Raw genomic sequence first — 21,178 nt, 5'->3', positions numbered from 1 at the left:
GGCATTTTGAAAACTCACCCGAGAAATATAACTTACTTAACATAACTCCAAAATCCAAAATCCTGAGCAACTCTCTACGAAATCGGCCGATTTCGACCATTTTTATTTTTTGGCTTAAACTTTGTGGGGGCCTTCCCTATGACCAAATAATCTATTTTGCGTCATTGGTCTCCATACAGTTCTGGCAGCTCTCCAAACAAAAATGATACATAAATATTCAAACAGCTGTAACTATTGAGTGAACATACATACCATACCAATCAGCATAGCGCACCAGGTACGCGTGCTGTAGCAAGAAGACGCTTCCATCTTTCTCGGTCTTGTGCTGCTACTCTCCAATTTCCTAGGTTACAGATCTTCCGGATATCACCATTCACTTGATCTCCCCACCGTGCGCGCGGTTTCCCTGCTCTTCTGCCTGTTTCGCCAGCTGGTTCAGCGCGGTCAAAAAGCAGTCTGACAGGCTGGCTCTCGTCCATTCGGGCGACATGGCCGGCCCACCTGAGCCTCCCGATCTTCGCCTGGGTGGCGATGGTCGGTTCTTCAAGAAACGCGTGCAGTTCGTGGTTCATGCGTCGTCGCCACACTCCGTCAGACACTTGCACTCCACCGTAGATCGTTCGTAGCACCTTCCGTTCGAAAACTCCAAGGGCACGTTCGTCCTCCTGCCGCATCGTCCAGGTCTCGTGGCCATAGAGGACTACCGGTCTGATCAGTGTTCTGTACATCGTCAACTTCGTGCGGCGTTGCACTCGATCCGAAGTGAGGGTTTTCCGTAATCCGAAGTATGTACGATTCCCAGCAAAAATACGAGTCCGGATCTCTTTGCTGGTGTCGTTGTCGGCGGTTACCAGCGATCCCAAGTACACGAACTCGCTCACCTCCTCCAACTCATCACCATCCACAGTTAGAGGGGTGAGACCTGGGGGGCCGACATCCTTCGAACCCCTTCCTCTCATGTACTTCGTCTTCGTCGTATTCATGCCAAGTCCTACACGCCTTGCTTGTACCTTCAGTCGGGTGTAGACGTCCTTCACCATCTCCAGGTTTCTTGCCACAATGTCGATGTCATCGGCAAAAGCAAGCAACTGGTAGGACTTGTTCATAATCGTGCCACTCGTTTCGATGCCCGCCCTTCGAATAATGCCCTCAAGAACGATGTTGAACAGCGCACAGGATAAGCCATCACCTTGCCGCAGCTCTCGGCGTGATCCAAAGGGTTCCGCTAATTCCCCCGAAACACGCACGTGACACATCACACCATCCAAGGTAGCCTTGATCAGCCGAGTCAGTTTATCCGGGAATCCGTTCTCGTGCATAATCTGCCATAGCTGCTCGCGGTCGACTGTATCATAGGCCGCCTTGAAGTCGATGAAGATGTGATGTGTGGGCACGTTGTACTCACGACATTTCTCGAGGATCTGTCGGAGACAAAATATTTGGTCCGTGGTGGCGCGCGCGCCAGTAAAGCCCGCTTGGTAGGGCCCAACGATCCTCCTTGCGTGGGGTGACAGCTGACGGCAGAGGATCTGGGAGAGGATTTTGTAGGCCGCGTTGATAAGCGTGATGCCGCGGTAGTTGCCGCAGTCCAGCTTATCGCCCTTTTTGTAGATGGGGCACACGACACCATCCATCCATTCCTCCGGTAGCTTTTCCTCCTCCCAGATCTTGGAGATCACACAGTGAAGCGCCCTCGCCAGTTTCTCTCCTCCATATTTGAAGAGCTCACCGGGTAACCGATCCTTGCCGGCAGCTCTGTTGTTCTTCAGCTTCCTGCCCAAGTAACCGTGAGACTGTATATGGTAGCTTTAAATACCCTCTATATCAACATATAAAGTATGCATACAGAGTATCAAAACTTTATATTCACTTTATACGCATGGAGGTAAAATTGAGTGGCGACGGGTAGAGTTGATATAAAGTTATACCGCGGTAAAACGTCAAAATACTACCTTACCGACAGTATTTGAAATAGAAAAAAAAACTTTGCGCGCAGCTCTCTCTCTCCCTTGGGAGAGTGCTTTTCACGGGATGACGGTTTTTGAAAGCTTGTTTGTGTTTTTATTGCTGTGTTGTGCTTCATTCGAGATTCTAAACTGCTTGTTGATTTGATGTTCTGAGATGTTTCACCTAGATGCCCTGCGCCAACCGTCTCGTCCGTCCTGAAATATGTTTACACGTATGATTTTTGTCGATAGAGTCTTCCTTCAGTTAGTTGCATGAAAAAAGAATACACTAGCCAGGTTGAAGCAAAGTATTTATTAATCAATACACTTCAAACCTTTACAAAATATTGACAATCTTCAAAATATTCATCGACGAACGGGCTAGGGCACGGAGCGCTGATTGCGCACCCGGTCCCGAGATCTTGGTGCAGTTTCCACCAGCGGCACGCAGCTTCATGTGCAGCGCGGTGATTTTCGCCGGTGGTGCACTTTCCGCCGACGTACAAAGCGGCCACATAGCAGCGTAGGGCGAGCCTCGTCACAATCAGCCTTGACCTTCATGCCGCCGATGCACCGCCAAAAGTTGCTTGCCCAAAAGATCCGTAACGTGGACGAAGGTATCGTTGCAGCTGGCGTAGACGTATGCCACTCCGAATACGATCTCGTCCGAGCAAAACCTGAACCTCCTCCAGACGATTTTTCCTGCATCAACAAAAACACCACCAAATACTGCCAAACTTTCTTTGCCCCTCACTAATGTTGAGTTAGTGTTTTGAAACATTTGAAGAAATGTCAAAGTGTGATGTAACTTTAAAAGCTTACTTTACATTGATATATAAAGCTTACCATTAATGCTTCGAAACATTATTGAGGTAAATGCTTTGAAACTTTAATTGGCTGTTCTATATATATGTCATTATACAGTAGGTAATAATGTTTCAAGCTTTAAATGTTTCGAAACATTTGTAAAGACTATTTAAAGTGTCATTGCATCGGGAAAGTTTATTTAGAGTGGATTTAGAGTTTTGATTTAGTGCTTCTGGTTACTTGGGTGATCTCCCTCTTCACCGTCTCCAGATCAGGTGCTGGGAACTGTTCATCAGCTGCGGGCGCTCCAAGGTTGACTCCATCGCCGTCTCCGTTCGCTTCATCGCCGTTGAGGTGCTCGTTGAAGTACTGCTTCCACCTGTCCAACACCTCGCTCTTGTTTACGATCAGGTTTCCCTCGTTGTCCCTGCACACGTCGGCTCGCGGCACGAAGCCTTTGCGGGACCGGTTCACCTTCACGTAAAACTTCCGCGTTTCGTTAGCTCGGAATAGCTGCTCCATTTCTGCGCAATCCCCCTAATTGAGTGAACTATCTGATCAATTTGGTGTCTTCGGCAAAGTTATAGGTATTGTTGATCACTTTTCAGAAAAAATAGGCACACGTAAAAAAATTGCAGATTTTTTAATCAACTTTTTTTTCACTAAAACACAATTTCCCTAAATAGGGGAGTGTGGGGTAATTTGGACACCCTAAGGAAATTGCTCTGTTACGGGCTGTATGGATATTTTAAAGGAATGTGGATGACAACAGAGGATAATAGAGACCATATTTGATGGAAAAATGTCATTCATTTCGATAAATTTTGATGAAAAACCCATTTTTATCGCAAAAGTTAAAAGGTGTCCAAATTACCCCCACATTTTTGTGTGGGGGTAATATGAACACCCCTATGGGGTAATTTGGACATGCCTTGTGGGGTAATTTGGACATGCCTTGTGGGGTAATATGGACATACCTTGTGGGGTAATATGAACACCTTTTGTGGGGTAATTTGGACACATGTTGAAGAATAAGTTCAACATTTGATTTTTTGAGCATGTTTTTTATCCTTCAACCTGGTTTTGTAATTGCTTTATGTTTTGAAGTGTTGCTCACAATATTTCATCAATGGTTTAAATAATGATTTTGTGATAGAACTATAATTCAATATGAAGATAACAAAAAGTTCAGTGTAGTATACATAATTTAATCATTAATACTGAAATGATTTAAACATTGATTCTGGATTAGGCACAAGTATAGTTTTTAGTGATTAAGAGCGAGTTTTTCACCAATGTGTAACAGGTCGTATCGAGGTGCTCCGATTTGGATGAAACTTTCAGCGTTTGTTTGTCTATACATGAGATGAACTCATGTCAAATATGAGCCCTCTACGACAAAGGGAAGTGGGGTAAAACGGGCTTCGAAGTTTGAGGTCGAAAAAACACAAAAAATATTAAAATTGCTCGCATTTCCGTAAAACTTCATCAATTCCAACTCTCTTAGATGCATTCGAAAGGTCTTTTGAAGCACTTCAAAATGTGCTATAGACATCCAGGATTGGTTCGATTTTTTCTCTTAGCTTTTGCAAATTACTGTCAAAAATGGATTTTTTTAAAACCTTAATATCTTTTTGCAACAGCCTCCAACACCCATACTCCCATAGGTCAAAGGATAGGTAATTACATGGACTATAAGCCTACGGTGTTAATTTTTTGGCCAATCGCAGTTTTTCTCATATTTTTTCGATTTTTCTAGAACAAACATTTTACAACGTTAGTTTTTGCCCTGTTGGCCGCCATAGCAGCACTTTTTGGTCTCAATTATGTCATATTCGGCATCCTCGGACAATTACACGTAAGTTAGAAGTATTGGAGTTTTAAATTTGATTGGAAAAATTGTCATTTAGAATGAATTAAAATATTTTTTAACAATTAGTTGGATTAGGGGTAAAACAGGTTTTCGCCTACTTGATACAGCATTTGACGTATTGATCACAGGGTAAATAAGATCTATTTCTTTTTTAAAAAATGTTTTATTAAATTATTTTTTTAATCTAAATAACAACTCCAATACATCTAACTTACGTGAAATTGTCCGAGGATGCCGAATATGACAAAATTGAGACCAAAAAGTGCCGTCTTCTTGGCCTGCAGGGCAAACACTAACGTTGTAAAATGTTTGTTCTAGAAAAATCAAAAAACTATGAGAAAAATTGCGATTGGCCAAAAAGTTAACACCGTAGGCTTATAGTCCATGTAATTACCTATCTTTTGATCTATGGGAGTATGGGTGTTGGAGGCTGTTGCAAAAAGATATTAAGGTTTTAAAAAAATCCATTTTTAACAGTAATTCGCAAAAGCTATGAGAAAAAGTCAAACCAATACAGGATGTCTATAGCACATTTTGAAGGGCTTCAGAAGACCATTCGAATGCATCTAAGAGAGTTGGAATTGATAAAGTTTTACGGAAATGCGAGCAATTTTAAGATTTTTTGTGTTTTTTCGACCTCAAACTTCGAAGCCCGTTTTACCCCACTTCCCTTTGTCGTAGAGGGCTCATATTTGGCATGAGTTCATCTCATGTATAGACAAACAAACGCTGAAAGTTTCATCCAAATCGGAGCACCTCGATACGACCTCTAGAACAAACCGAGCAATATTTACAAATACTGCCTCTTAAGGTATCATTTATGTTTATATAAATCAATCTTTATATAGAATTTATTAGCCTGAAAATATAATGTTTTTAATTTTTAAATTCTGTAGCCCTTCAAATTTAAATATTATTGTAAACCAGCATAGAAATTAGAAATGTCAAAGAAGTTAATTAAAAGCAATCAACATTAGAATCTTGTTGAACGCCAAATGTACAGTAATCAGATTTTCATCAATTCGAATATTGGAATAAATTTATCTAAATAAAAAAATAGGGGTTTTGTGAAAGTTCTCATTGCTCACATTCATTTTTGATTGTTTTGACATATTAAATCCCACTAAATTTATCTAAATCTCTTTAAAAACTCATCCAACCATGAAAGTTACTTTTTGTTGCCTGACAGGTAGACTTGCAGGTATGTCCAAATTACCCCACAAGCCATGTCCAAATTACCCCCATAGCATATTCTATCATAAATTGCGATTTTTGATGATAAAAATGGATAAAATGCACAATTTTTATGCGTACATATCTCAGGCATCGTCCAAGCAACCCCCTTAAACAAAAAATGTCCACTTTTTTGCCATATAACCCCTGCAAAACCTTATTTCCTAACCTTCAAATATTAGAATTTAAGGCAGTGCCAACCGGCCTTTGGAAACTTTTACACATTATACCAAAACTACTTAACCTATTCCAACTTTTTTGGTTTGTCCATACTCCTAGGCCATTACTAGTACTAGCCTTATCACTTAAATTGCCGTTTTCACTTTATATCCGAAGAAAACGTGATTTTTAAAGGGGTGTCCAAATTACCCCCACTGTCCATATTACCCCAAACTCCCCTATGTATTTTTTGATTTTCGAGATTTTTTGATATTTTTTTGGAGATAAAAATCCGCAACTTTTGAGCCATAGTCAAAACATGGTCAAAAAATCTGCTGCCTAAAATAGTGATTTTTGGAAAAAATCGAAGTTTCATGCAAAAACAAATTTGACTTTATTTTTTAATGCAAAATTGAATTTGCAATCGAAAAGTATTTTACAGATTTTTTGATAAAGGGCTCCGTGTTCAAGATATAGCCACCGAATGTTTGATTTTAACGAAATATTTGGAGTTTTTCGATTTTTAAAAATAGTGACCATGAGTGACCATTTCTAAAAATTTTGTTTTTGAAAAGTTCAGAAAATGTGCTATAAAATTGTCTGAGAGACATTGAAGATTGGACCTCGGGTTGCTAAGATAGAGCCGCTTTAAAAAAAAGAAACATGAAAATTGAAGTTTTCTGAATCTCACCAAAACAACCCACCATTTTCTAATGTCGATATCTCAGCAACTAATGGTCCGATTTTCATAGTTAAAACATGAAATATTCGTGAAATTTTCCAATCTTTTCGAAAAAAAATATTTTATTTTTTTTAAATCAAGACTAACATTTGAAAAGGGCCAAACATTGAATATTATGCTTATATATCACATTCAGTCAGTTCGAATCCCGGGGTGGATGGAAGCTAAGGTGTAAAAAGAGGTTGGCAGTTGCCTCAACAACCAATCCTTCGGACACCTAGTTTCGAGTAGGAATCTCGCAATCGAGAACGCCAAGGCAATGCTGTAGAGCGAATAATTTGATTTTTTTTTTGATCACATCATACTTTTTTCAGTAAAATTGCTGTATCTCGCCAATAGTTCATTTTAGTTTGAGGTCTACATTGATTATAATGTAAAATTGTCCGGCAAATACGATGGTGATAAAATAAATCAAATAAAAATGAAAGGAATAATTCAAATCTGAATTTTTAAACTTAAAACGTTAAAATATAATATGAGTGAGCATTTAAGGGTTAAAATTTTATTTTTATCGAATTCCTTGGACAATTTTCTATAAAATGCATTCTGTAGAAAGACTTTTGCTCAAGTATTTTCAAAGTTATGATTAAAAGAAAAAAAGTTTTTTAGAAAATCGTTAAAAAAGAGGGTGGTGCCAAAAATAGAGGGATGGTCAGATCAGCACCAAACTTGGGATTTTTGTTAACTTTCGACAGATTAACGTTCCTTCCAAGTTTGGTCTAAATCTGTGGAGGAAAAGCCTATATCTTACATATTGTAGGAAACATCGGTAGACAAGTTAGTACAAACGAGTGAATCTCGAGCCACAAAGTATATGCGCCAGCATTCTCGCGCCAGTATTCGAAGCTCAACTTGACAACTTGTCGACTTGGCGACGATGCGTCGAAAATCGATGCAGTGTGATTTTTTAGCGATTTTTCCGATTAAAATTCATGCTGAATCGTCTATTTACGAAGATGAAAATGATGTCCAGCCATAAAGTAAAACCTATACCTTTTTTCAGTAAGAAAGGCAAAAATAGTTCTCAATGTGACATGCAGCATGAATTTAAAAATCAATGCTTAAATGCACTGAGAAGCGATCAATCGATTATTTCAAATTTTACTACATTTTACGGTATTCATCATATTTAAAGGCCAGGGGAAAATTTCACGGATTATGTGGCTTCCGCAAAATAAAAAAAAAATTAGAAAAAAAAGAAAAATTACTATTCCATTAAAAAATTAAACTTAAAATTAAACACACTATACCTAATAGAAAATAGACCAATCTTTTCTTATCTGTTTTTGGTGTGGTTTTAACTGAATAAATTGCAAAAATTATCAGAACGATGAATTTCATGTTAAAAAAATCTAAATCTGGAAATGTTAACCCTGCAATCTCATAACTTTATCTTTCTCCTCCAAATGCACATTTATTTTTTCGAAAAGTGTAGTCCACCACGGATCACGGCCATCAGAGGCGGAGCAGTCAAAAGTTTCATTTCCCAACGCTGCTGGTGGTGTTTGTGCTTTGCCATGTGAAAATGAGGATTTTCATTTCGCATGATGAAAGGACGAAATAGTACGCTCGCGAGGAAAGCCTCTCGCGTGTGCCTCACACACAATCACAGATACGAAGACGAAGATCTTGGGAGGGGGGAGAAGAAGGTGGAACACACAATTATTCGAGAAATGAAATTAAGATTTTTCCTTCCTGTGTACACCCAGACTGCGAGAGGTGGATGACAGGAGCTTTTCCGGTGCGGAAAATGTACGAGGAAAAGTGGAGGCTTTGCGTGTCTTCTTCGTCGTTTTCTTCTTGCTTTGCTTTTTGTTCCGACGCAAAACTAAGATCCTTGGCGAATGAGAAATTAAATCCCTCCAGGAGAATGGTTGAGGAGGCACGCGAGAGGAGTAACTCCAGCGCAGACCATCAACCGAGCCTCAGCATCCAGCAATGGTACGAAACCATGGAAAGGAGTACGAGTAATGCGAAATGAGATTGGGAATACACGCGAAAGGACGACGAAGGACCTCCGTGGCTTGGGTTCGTCGCCACTCCGAAGTGGGGGCTTGGTCGGAGGAAAATTTGGGAAGATTTTTTTTATTTGTTTCGATCTATTAATATTTTGCTTTTTTTTTATTTGATCATAATTTAAAACCAGTTAAAAAGAAATAAAATTTATAAATTTCATCAATTTCGCGTCAAACGTCCAGATTTCCCACCAACCATCCCTTACACCTTCACCGTAGAGAGACAGATGAGATGTTGACTTGACGTGGAACATGCGTTTGGACTGGCGTTTCGTGAGGCCAGCAGCACCACCCAAGGCAACGGAGGACAGGGGCAAGTTTTGCGGAAAAATCACTGTGGAAAATTACAACTGAGCAGAAAAAGTTTCTTCAACTCTCGGCGCACAATGATGCCCCTTTTGGGCGGCTTGGGTGGATTTCTTGGCCAGCAAATGCGGTAGATCCACGGAGGAATTTGGACCATGATTAAGAAGGGCAAGAAGCAGAGCAAGAAGAACAATGGCCCCAGCAAGGAATCAAGTTGTGTAAAATGCAGATGTAAGTAATGAATGAAAGTTTTTGAACAATAATTTAAAATTCCGCTCGGTAAATATTTGCCTCGATTTAGAACTTCTCGGAAGTGGTGAAGGAGGTTGGATTGGTGAAAGTAGTAGTGGAATATGCGGGAATCGTTCTGTATGAGAGTTGAGAGTGAGGTTTGCTGGATGGCAGAATGGGTTTAAATGTTTTATCGTTTATTTTTTCCAATTATATATATTTTCAAAGATTAAAAAAAAGTCAGGTAAGGAGCCATTCAGAAACTACGTTGACACCATTTCCTTAAAAATAGACCCCGTCCCTTCTTCCTTCATGTAGACAACCGTGGCAAACTCTAAAAAAAACAGTTTTTTGAACGATAAGTCTTTAATTCGATCAAACATATTTTGATTTTCGAAAAAATCCATTGTATAATTACGTTTTTTTTTAATATTCGCAACGGTCTAATTGGAAAACATTGTTGAAAATATATAGGCAAGTATAAGCAATCTCAATTATTTGAATATAATTCAAAATTTAAGTTGGTATTTTAAAGTAAAGTCAAGACTTGATTATTTGGAGAGATTTTTTTCCAAGCCCTTTGGATTATCTAGCCTGGATGTAGTTACAATGAACTTTTATTGAAATTGAAATTTTATTGAACTCAGGCTGACTTGAATGCGGGAATGAGTAAAAACAAACCAATTTTTATCAAAATATTCGAAAACAGATGTTTTGCTAAAGTAATTTTGAAAGTGTTTATAGTGTTTAAATAAGGCGTTCTGGGATTCAATTGTTAATTAAATTTTATATTTTGAATTATTCTTTGTCGGGTAAATATTCAATATCCAATACGGAGTTGAAATCAGAGTTCTGCTTGATTTGGAATAATGCCAGATTCCTTTACTGTGTTTAAAGTTACTGAAAAAATCTTTTTAAAAGTATTCCATCAATTTAAAAACTAAATTTCAAATTACATTCTTGATTTTTAGAAATTTTGATCAAAAAGAACCACAAATTTTTTATGAATGTACTTCTTCCAAAAAAAATTTGAGCATGGATTCATGAGATAAAGAATTGAACAATTATAAATTCCTAAAAGTGTAAATTGTTGCCAATTTTCCAGCTATTCGAATAAAATATTTTCAAACATACGTGAAACCAATTTAAAAAATCAATTCACTGCATTGCTCATAATTCAAACAAAACATTTTTTCAGTGAAGTAAAGTAACCTGGATAATAAATTAGCTTATATCTGTAAGCCCATACATCCAATTGAAATGTGGTCAAAGACAAACTTATGGGAAATTGGACGAGCTTTTCGGTAAAAATATTTTCGAAACTGAAAAATCAAGTCCATCACATAGAAATTGCAAAAAACCATCAAAAAACCTATTATTTCAACATTTTTATTTTTAAAACCGCTGTAATTTCACAAGGATTAGACTTAGGACAATGGTCAATATGGAGACTTTTATGTAAAATTGTCTGGAGAATCGATTCCCGTATTTTGACGTTTAGAGAACTTTTAAAAAAAAAAAAACAGTTTCAGTAAATGATTTTTGTATTTTTTTAGGTGAGTTGCTTCATCCTGCATTTTTTGTGAGTCTTTTTGTAACATCATAGGCTATTTTCACAAAAATTTTGAGCGAAAAAAAATCGTGGGCTCACCTTCAAATTTAACTAATAAACTCAAAAATCAAAAAATCTAATAAAAGTAGAGTGTTTTTTTCTTTCAGTGTACTTTTTTTGGAAAGCCCGTCAAATTTCCTACAAGTTTGTCTTTGACCAATTTTTGATACGATGCAACGGCTTCGAGATACAGCAATATTTAAACTACGAAATACAAAAATATTGAAAACACGTACGCCCTTCTCAAATGTCATTATCGAGTGCTACTGGCTCCATATACACAAAAATGGTTTATATATGCCAAGGATAACATGTCTACAAAGTTTCATTGAAATCGGAGAGGGTCGAGAAAAAAGTACCTAAAAAAATCCTGTTTTGGGCTGGAATTGCTCCTTATTAAATAAATAATCTATGTTTTGCATTGTTTTATACTCAAATTTGTATCCAGACAATGTGTTGCTGTAATTTCATGTCAAAATGTACAAAGAAAAGATTTACTTCCGGTCGTATCGGGGTTTCCAGCTTGGATTTTGGGGTTATTTCAAAGAATGCTAGAAATCTAGTAAATTTAATCAAATATAGTTGGTTAGAGTCCCAAGGCATATTCATAACAAGTTTGAGTGATATCAACATGAATGCATCGATTTTTTGTGACTTTTTTGAACAAATATCCCATAAAATCGAAAAAAAAAATCTTCAAAAAAACGTTGCTCTAGACCCCTCGACGAAATATTTCGGTAGACCACGCAAAATGTCGGGAAAAAGCCCTTCTTTCACGGTGCCAAATATCAGACATACCGAATTTTTTTATCTTTGAGGTCTCGAAAAATTACACCGTTGAGTATGCTCTGTTCGTGGACTCGCTCTTAAGTCAAATGAAAATAGGGAAGAGTTGTTCACATGTTCAATTCCAGTTTAATTTACTCATTGTAAACTACAATTAAGAAAAAGTTTGGAGCATTCTCAGCACTACAATATTTTAAATATCAACTTTAACAAAAATATCAAGAAATTTTGCAAAAATATGATGTCTCAACTTGTCTCACTGATCACAATTCCCACAAGAAATTTAGAAATTTAAGTCCAAAAATATTCTTTGAAAGTTACATTTTATAAAACACCCTCATTACACCCTTGCCTCAATTTTCAATCAATCCAAAAGTTCTCCCTTGCAACAACTTTTCCTAAGACACCAAAGCTCTAAACAACTTTTGTTTTTGTAAAATCCTTTTTCCACTTAATTTTACGATCTAGACCAATGTGTAATGTAACAACGTTTTCAATTAGAGTCTTTCTGTGTTTGTCGCAAGAAGCTTCAAATATTAAAATTTGTTCAATTCAAATGATAATCAACGACAAAAGTCAATCTTTTAATGTTCAGAAATATATGGAGCGTTGAAATAAAATTGTTTCACCCACACCGATGATTTTTCAATTTTCGATAGAAATATCAAAATTATCATTCAATTCATGTTTGTCCTGAGGGCACTAAAATTCATTAATCACGTTATGAAATATTGTGAATGTTAATCACGCTTTTGTATACACATAAATTTTTAGAAAATGGATGATAATCATCTTGACTCAGCAAAATATTTTTCCCAAAAATCAAGAAACCATCTTGAGTCATACTTTCCGCAAAACATGGCCGCTATTCTGTTTTCCCAACCCCGACACGATCCCGTTCCGCATCATAAATTCTCTTTATTTCCCTGCACTTAATTCGCGAGCACACATGCTACTTCTCATTTCACCCACTTCTTCCTCAGCATATAATATCATGATGGCAGGCAGCATCCACCACCCTCGAGACACCCTCATCGCGCATAAATTGTGCCTCTCGCAAGCAACCGTTTTTCAAACCTTAGCTGCAGTAAAATCATGCACACAATTGGCAAAAGACTCCCTCTCCCTTTTCTGTTTTTCCTTCTCCGCACACATATCGGTTTTGTGGAAAAACACATACACATACAGACAGGAGGAGGAAAACTCTACCACCCTCTTCCACCCTTCCCTGCTGCTCTCTAATGTGTGCAATAAAGTCTTATTTTATGCTCTTTCCCAACCCCTTTTCTATGCTGTGTGTTCCTCTTGCGAAAGGCCACATGCCAAAGTCACTCTCGGCGCCATATTTTTATTCTGCCTTCCAGCTTTTTGGCATGCCAGCCACGTCGGGAAAACTTGAATGGTTTTTGTCTTCTTGCACACTCTGTTTGCTAGTATGTGGGAGAGAGATCGACGCCTCACACACTTGTTTTGCCACCTAATTTTTCGCGAGCAACGAAGATGACGACGAAGGAGAAAGCTTTTCTCGCGTAATTTCATGTTGTGAGTACGGGCAGAGTCAACTCATTAGGGAAAGGCTTTTCCTCCGCCGTGGGAAATGGGGGCTTAATGTGCATGAGGGAGGTTACTCACGAGCCTTTGTGTACTGAGACGGGTTTCTTGGGGACGGTTTTACTCTTAGCTGCTAAAAGCCAGCCGGGAGTTGTCATTAGCGTTAGTGTCTCGGCATTATGGATCGAGGATAGGACATTTTCTGTTTTGGGAAAGTACCATTTTGTACCCAAAAAGATAATACAATTGAGACTTAAAAACACAGACACACGGGCAGAAGGAACGGTACCTTTCAACTAAAGTGATGTATTTTTACATTAAATGTAAAACTTACGTTACTAAACATTCGTATATCTTTCGGTTCACAGAAAATAATATGATGGTAATATTCATCAGAGAATGGTGACAGATTTTCATCAAAATTTTCGAGATCCAACTTCAAAAAAGTTTTTAAATAACACTCATCAGTGGTCATACCGTTTGATGGGTTAACATAATTTTTGGACGCGTTAGATAGGTCCTTCAAATACCTTTCTAAAATATATATAACAAAACGGGTTTTCTTACAAAAACCACCCGTTTTACTTCCAGCCAGAATTTAGTCAAAATCGTTTATTTTCGGTCTATTTTCTTCAATTTTAATTTTTGTGTTTTTAATCCGGCTGAAACTTTTTAAGTGCCTTCGGTATGCCCAAAGAAGCCATTTTGCATCATGACTCTGTCTATATAATTTTCCATAAAAATTTGTCAACTGTCCATACAAAAATGATGTTTGAAAATTCAAAGATACAGATTCTTTCGAAGGAATTTTTTGATCGATTTAGTATCTTCGGCAAAGTTATAGATATGGATATGGACTACACTGAAAAAAAAAATGTTACAGCTTGATTTGCAAAAAACACTATTTTTATTTTTTTTCATTTTTTGAAATGTTTTAGAGATTATCAAATGCCAACATTCCAGAAATTTCCAGGTTGTGCAAAAAATCTTTGACCGAGTTATGAATTTTTGAATCAATACTGATTTTTTTTCAATAAATCGAAATATTGGTCGCAAAAATTTTTCAACTTTATTTTTTGATGTAAAATCAAATTTGCAATCAAAAAGTACTGAAGTGAAATTTGGATAAAGTGCACAGTTTTCAAGTTAAATCCATTTTTAGGTGATTTTTTGAAAATAGTCGCAGTTTTTCATTTTTTTAAATTAGTGCACATGTTTGTCTACCTTAAAAAAATATTTTTGAAAAGCTGAGAAAATTCTCTATATTTTGCATTTTTGAACTTTTTTGATACGACCCTTAGTTGCTGAGATATTGCCATGCAAAGGTTTAAAAACAGGAAAATTGATATTTTCTAAGTCTCACCCAAACAACCCACCATTTGCTAATCTCGATATCTCAGCAACTAATGGTCCGATTTACAATGTTAAATATGAAACGTTTGTGAAATTTTCCGATCTTTTCGAAAAAATATTTTAAAACTTTTTTAATCAGGACTAATATTTTAAAAGGGTCAAACATTCAATATTACGCACTTTTAAAATGTTAGTCTTGATTTAATTTTTTTTTATATTTTTTCGAAGAGATCGGGATATTTCATGAATGTTTCATATTTTAACATTGTAAATCGGACCACACTAGTTGCTGAGATATCGACATTAGAAAATGGTGGGTTGTTTGGGTGAGACTTAGAAAATATCAATTTTCCTGTTTTTAAACCATTGCATGGCAATATCTCAGCAACTAAGGGTCGTATCATCAAAGTTAAAAAAAAAAAAACAAAACAAAATATAGAGAATTTTCTTAGCTTTTCAAAAATATTTTTTTCAAAAGTGGGCAAGCATGTGCACTTGTTTTAAAAAATGAAAAACTGCGACTATTTTCAAAAAAGTCACCTAAAATGGATTTAACTTGAAAATGGTGCACTTTATCAAAATTTCACTAAGGTACATTTTGATTGCATATTTGATTTTACAACGAAAAATAAAGTTGAAAAGTTTTTGCGACCAATATTTTGATTTATTGAAAAATCAGTATTGATTAAAAATTCATAACTCGGTCAAAGATTTTTTGCACAACCTGGAAATTTCTGAAAAGTTGGCATTTGATGTCCTTTAAAACATATCAAAAAATGAAAAAAATAGTGTTTTTTTTTGCAAATCAAGTTTTAGTGACAAAAAGTTAAATAAAAACGTTACTTAATCCACCTTTCGGTGGTTGGTGCCTTCCTATCATTTATAGAGTGATTACAATCCCCTAAAGTGTCCACATGGTTTATGGATCTCCCCTAACGTGATCGCAGCACCTAAGAGGTCCTAATAAAAAAAGTGACGAGTAAAAAAAATAGACTTCCTACAGACTTTTTGTCAAGATTACACAGACACCGCCTTTCAGGAAAATGCACTGAAAAAAAACCAATTCTCGAAATCGTGAATTAAATTCACGAATGCGAGAACCACGAAGGAATATATTCACGTTCATGGTGCAAATGCACCATACTCATGAATAAATTCCTTCGTGGTTCTGACATTCGTGAATTTAATTCACGATTACGAGAATTGTTTTTTTTCGGTGTGGCATCCCTCTACAAGACTTTTTACGTGGCGATCAGACGGGACCATTTGAGGTTATGTAAATTCAGACCATTTTTTAAACTGCTTGTAATTTTAGATAGGTAAGTCAGATTTTGAAAAGTCTTAATCCACAAGAAAGGTCTTCTCATATGCTTTCTAATAATATGTAACATGTGATGGTTTCATGAAAAAACCACCCTTTTTACCATAATTTTAATTTAATATGAAACATTTTTTTTACATAACTTTTTAAATACATTATAAAACTGCATGAATTTAAATAGCAACTTAGGGGACGTTAAGACGGATCGATTAAAACCATTCCAGCCAAAATCGGTTGAGCCTGTGACAAGATATTCCAGTGACATTGATTTGGTACACATGTCTACATACAGCCAAACACACAGACATTTGCTCAGCTGGTGATTCTGAGTCGATATGTACAAATGAAGGTAGGTCTAGGAGGTCTAACTAAAAAGTTCGTTTTTTGAGTGATTTTATAGCCTTTCCTCAGTAAAGTGAGGAAGGCAAAAATCACCATTTTTTACCGTGTATCATTTTTCCAGTGTAGTCCGTATCCATATCTATAACTTTGCCGAAGACAACATATCGATAAAAAAAATCCTTCGAAAGATACAGATTTTTGAATGTTCACACATCATTTTTGTATGGAAAGCTGCCGAATTTGTATGGAAAATTATATGAACAAACTAATGATGCCAAACGGCTTCTTTGGGCATAGCGAAGGCACCAAAAAAGTTTCAGTCGGATTAAAAATACAAACAAAAATCTATTGACTGAAATCTGTGAGAACTGCTCAACTTTTGAAGTAGGTACTTTATAAAACTTCATAATATTAACTAGGGTCTTATGGGACCCCAAGACGAATCGTTTCATGTTATGGGATTCTACAAATTTCAAAACAATTATTTTTTCAATGGTTTAAAAAGCATCTGTAGTCTGAGTATAAAACACACCGTAATTAATTGCACTGGTTAGTGAAGACAGTAAATTTTACATCTGCTGATGACGTTTATTCCGGTCTTGAACTCTTACGATCGTTCAAAGGCACTCATCTGCAGTCACCAGAATAGAAGCTTCCTTCCAAGGAACGCAAGCTAATAGTCCCCCCAAGAGTTTCCATACAATCATAAATTTAAAAATTTCTCTCACCCAGCCTTTGCCCCACCTTTGTGGGGAAAGATGTTCTTGTTCTTTTTCTTTTTGCTCAACCATAAAGACCCACACACGTATACACTCGTTGGTTGGTGCCTTATTTAACTCATCTGCTCACACACAAGAACGTACCTCCCTTTTTTAAGAAACGTTAAAAACACCCCAAAATTTTCTCCAACACTCCTTTCTCAAACTCCAAAAAAAAAAAAGGAAAATAGGGACGATATACGGTGTGTGGTGTTGGAGGGCGCCCTTTCGTCCTGTTTGGCAAATAAAATTCCCAACTTGGAAATTATCATAATTTAAATGGCAATACTCATGGACGGTCATAAACATACCTCGCTTTTTATGCTTTATTTCACCAAGCCAACGTTCGGAACATATCTTTTCCAACCAAAACGGAGAAAAGAGGACGATCCTGAGGAGTCTTCCGCCAGCATCTCTAAGAAGGATGTGTACACACTTGGCTCCTTTTTTGCACCGACGGAGTTTTCCACGAGCATTAAATACTCACACACACACACATACACACCATTCATCTTTCGCGTTGAGCACAGACGAGGTCCTCTTCGTGGGGTCCTTTATTTTATATTTTCTACCCTTACCGCGACGGTCTGTATGCTTAAACTCATCCTCGCGTGGAGTTTTCTTCTGCCGTGGTCCTCGGATGATGAGTCGGTGGAAGTGGGAAGATGCTCGCTAATAAATTACACCCGGGCTGGATGGGCGCCCAAGCTTTGTTGGTTAATTCCGGGATTGCACTGTAGAAGGAAAGAGGTTCTTGAGAAGTTTTTTTTTTGCAATACAGAAAATATATTTTTTTGTTTTAAAAGATGTTTGTAAAGTTTTATTTTGGTATAAAGCATTTATACCCAATTTTACAATTTTATTTATTGGCAGGTAATCCACTAATATTCACTTCTGTCAAATGTAGTGAGTGCAGGAAGCCCAAATCTACCATAACGTAATGAAACTGAAGCGTTTACTGATATCAACTTCAAAAATGTCGAGTTGTGTTATAATTTGAAATATCTGCTGTTTCAATGATATGATATGATAGTTCAGCAACTATTCTACTTTAAAGTAGATCTAAATGACCTCATGAGTTGAGAAATTACTCTCAATCAGAACATGTAAGTTTTAAAATCCAACCCAACATTCCATGAACTCGCTTAGGATCATCGTCCTGGGGATAAGTCATGCCTTAGAAATGGTACACGGGATGAGTTGACGGGAGTCTGGTGAGTTGAACGACGACATTCATTGAAGGAAGCAACCGGACTCGAACGAAACCGAAGGCGATGTTTCGCTATTAATTTCATTAAAAAGTCTCTCACACAACACACCCACTCCACGTACTCACACACAGAGACTTTACATAAGACTGCCATCCGTTCAGAAGGGTGAGGGCGAGGAAATTACTTTGCTTGCTTGATGTTGATGCTTTTCTGCGATGAGCGAAGGGTGAGTTTTGGGTGTGGGATTGAGTTCAGGGAACGATTGTAAGGCTGCCGTTGCTGCTTCTGCATGAGAGGAGAAGGCTCAAGTGGGAATAAAGATGCAAAGTTTTTGCGCAATTGAAAGTCAATTTGATGGGCTTCATTTTGAGTTAAATTTATGCTCTTTGGGCGAGGGAAAGTCTCGGTTCATTTTGCAATTTCAGAGGAATGAGTTAATATGGCGTTGTTGATTGGCGCTTCGTATTTTAATTTTAAAATTTAATTATTCCCTCTATTTTTATTTCCTAGAAAACTGAGATAGAAATTTAATATTGCACGGTTTGTTGTATAGATAAAACTTTATTTGAAAAATGTGGTAAACCTGATAATTAAGCTTAGAAAAGTCTTCCTAATAAATTTCTAAAACGATTTCAAGTTGTAGGAGATTTCTGTTGCCAATTTCTTTGCTTGTTTTTTGAAATCTAATTCCAACTCTTTGTTTTTTGTTTGTTTGCTTTTCTCACAGAATATAGAGCCTAATAAACTCTCCTTTGCATCAACATATCACTCGAATTTCTTTACATTGTCAGCATAAGTGACCTTGGCTGGGATTGTTATTCCCGAGCAGGGGTAAGTAACACGAGAATACCAAATTTTGGTATTACTTGGGCAAATAACAGGGACCAAAATGTTTAAATACAATAAAAACATACCAAAGTCTTGTATGTGGAAGGGCACAACAATACCAAACCATGTTATTCCAAGGGTAAAATGATACCTCAAAATGAAACCATTTCAATACCAAGTTGAGGTCTTCTGGATTTTTGAACATTGCTTGAATACCAAAACTTGGTATTGCCATGGTTTTATTTTTCGGTATTCCCGCGCCCTTGGAAAATCAGGTTTTGGTATTCCACATTTTGGTCGCTGGTTTTTGCACAAGTTATACACCCAGAACTGGGCATCGGCATACGAGAGGATAAAGAGCACGATTCGGTAGTAAAATGGTACTGTGTGCGGACGGAGAGGATAAATCCCGAAATTACCGAGAGTACTTTACTCATGGTTCATTTTCCAAAAAAGTTCATCTATCAAAAAAAAAAAGTACCGGTACCGAGACTCGAACCCAAGACCTTCGGCATATTGAACCGTGCCTTTGCCGTATGGGCCACCATGGTTCGGTGACTAAGTGGCGGTTGTTTGTCCATATAAGCCACTCATAGGATGAATTGTTCCAATGAACGAATGAACGCGCGAGAGGACTATACTCTCGCAATATAGCACTTTCCTCACGTTTCTTTTCGTGAGGACTATCCCCTCGTTCTTTAACTTTGGGTGTACCAAAAATGAGTATTTTCAAACCATTTTTAAGTGCAGCAGTTGCAGTTAGTGAAAAAACGGAAATGATACATAACGTCATGATTCGAATTTCCGGACGCTCATCTTGTTTTATCAATTATTTGGATATAAGTTCGCATTATGAATGTCAAAACTGTGTTATTTGATGAATTCTAACATCAACTTTCATTTAAAGTTTGTGTGAACGCTGTAGTTAATGTCAAAACAGTTAAATAAAATAAAATTATGAGATTACCAAAAATGCGAAACATTTCACGTGAAATATTTCATAGGCGTCCGAAGCACCGGGAAGACAAAGCAAAAATTTATGGTTTTGATTTCCTGAAAATCAAGCAAATTTTTATATAAAATATCGATTGTTTTGATGTTAACAGCTTATTTGAGACCTAAATAATGCCATTGACTAAAATTTCAGTCTAAATTTGTACGATTTTAGCAAAAACGAGTGCCCGGAATTCAAAGCAAAAGTGTCCGGATTTCGAATCAGCTTCTATCAGAGTTCGAGATTCAAAGCACAACAATTAATTTTAATTTTCAAATTCTGATGAAAATTGTTTGAAAAGACATATTCGGATGCGTTCTCTTAAATCTGACTGTTAGTACTGCATCCTGATGATATTTCTTCAATTCCAAGTTATTACATGTTTTTTGTCAGCTATAACAAAAATGATATGCTACTAAGTGTCCGGATTTCGAATCATGACGTTATGCAACTGCCAAATTCACTCACCTGATGATTCCATGTTGTGCTTAGCGATATTCTTCACCACATCGAATGCATTTGCCATTGATGAACGGCCTGTGCTTGAAGTTCTTGAAGATTCTGAAAAATAAAAAGATTGAAAAATTAGTGTTATTAAAATGAAACTGGATTAAAATTCACCAAAATTCAATAATCTGAGCATGAGCATGAGCATGGTTGACTGCCAATGAGCTGCTACTCCGTTATTGACAGATCAGTTGAAGTTAAACAATGAATCAAAAATGATCAGTGGGAGCCAACCATCCGTTCACTGTTTAACCCCCGAAGACCCCGACTTTATTAGTCAATACCGGCGCCCTCCCAAGAAGCCTGCAGTTCAACGAAAGGGAGGAATGTTAGTCCGATAGTTGAAGTTGCAGACTCATCAAGCACATAGTTTTTCGCTATATACTTGTTGATACCGCTTGAGACCGTTGAATCCACAGCATCTCCTTTAAGCATCACGTGATTATTATTTTTTTGGGTTAGTAGGATAAGGTATTGGCTTTTCGATGCCTACCGAGCTACGATGCTATGGGGAGGACTTTCATAACAGACCCGTCGGCGAGCCTTCCGAGCAACGATGCTATGGGAAGGTCTTTCTGGTTAACACACAAAATCACACAGTTA

The 21,178-nt window shown here is 37.1% G+C and overlaps 1 pseudogene; it reads right to left on the bottom strand.

The window, feature by feature from the left end:
- Nucleotides 1-2,283: 2,283 nt before the first annotated feature.
- On the bottom strand, nucleotides 2,284-20,549 carry LOC128092700 (40S ribosomal protein S14b-like; annotated as a pseudogene).
- Between the last annotated feature and the right edge of the window lie 629 nt (nucleotides 20,550-21,178).

The sequence above is a fragment of the Culex pipiens genome, chromosome 2 (assembly GCF_016801865.2).
Source record: "Culex pipiens pallens isolate TS chromosome 2, TS_CPP_V2, whole genome shotgun sequence".
Taxonomy (NCBI): Eukaryota; Metazoa; Arthropoda; class Insecta; order Diptera; family Culicidae; genus Culex; species Culex pipiens.
This window is presented reverse-complemented; position numbering and strand designations above follow the sequence as displayed.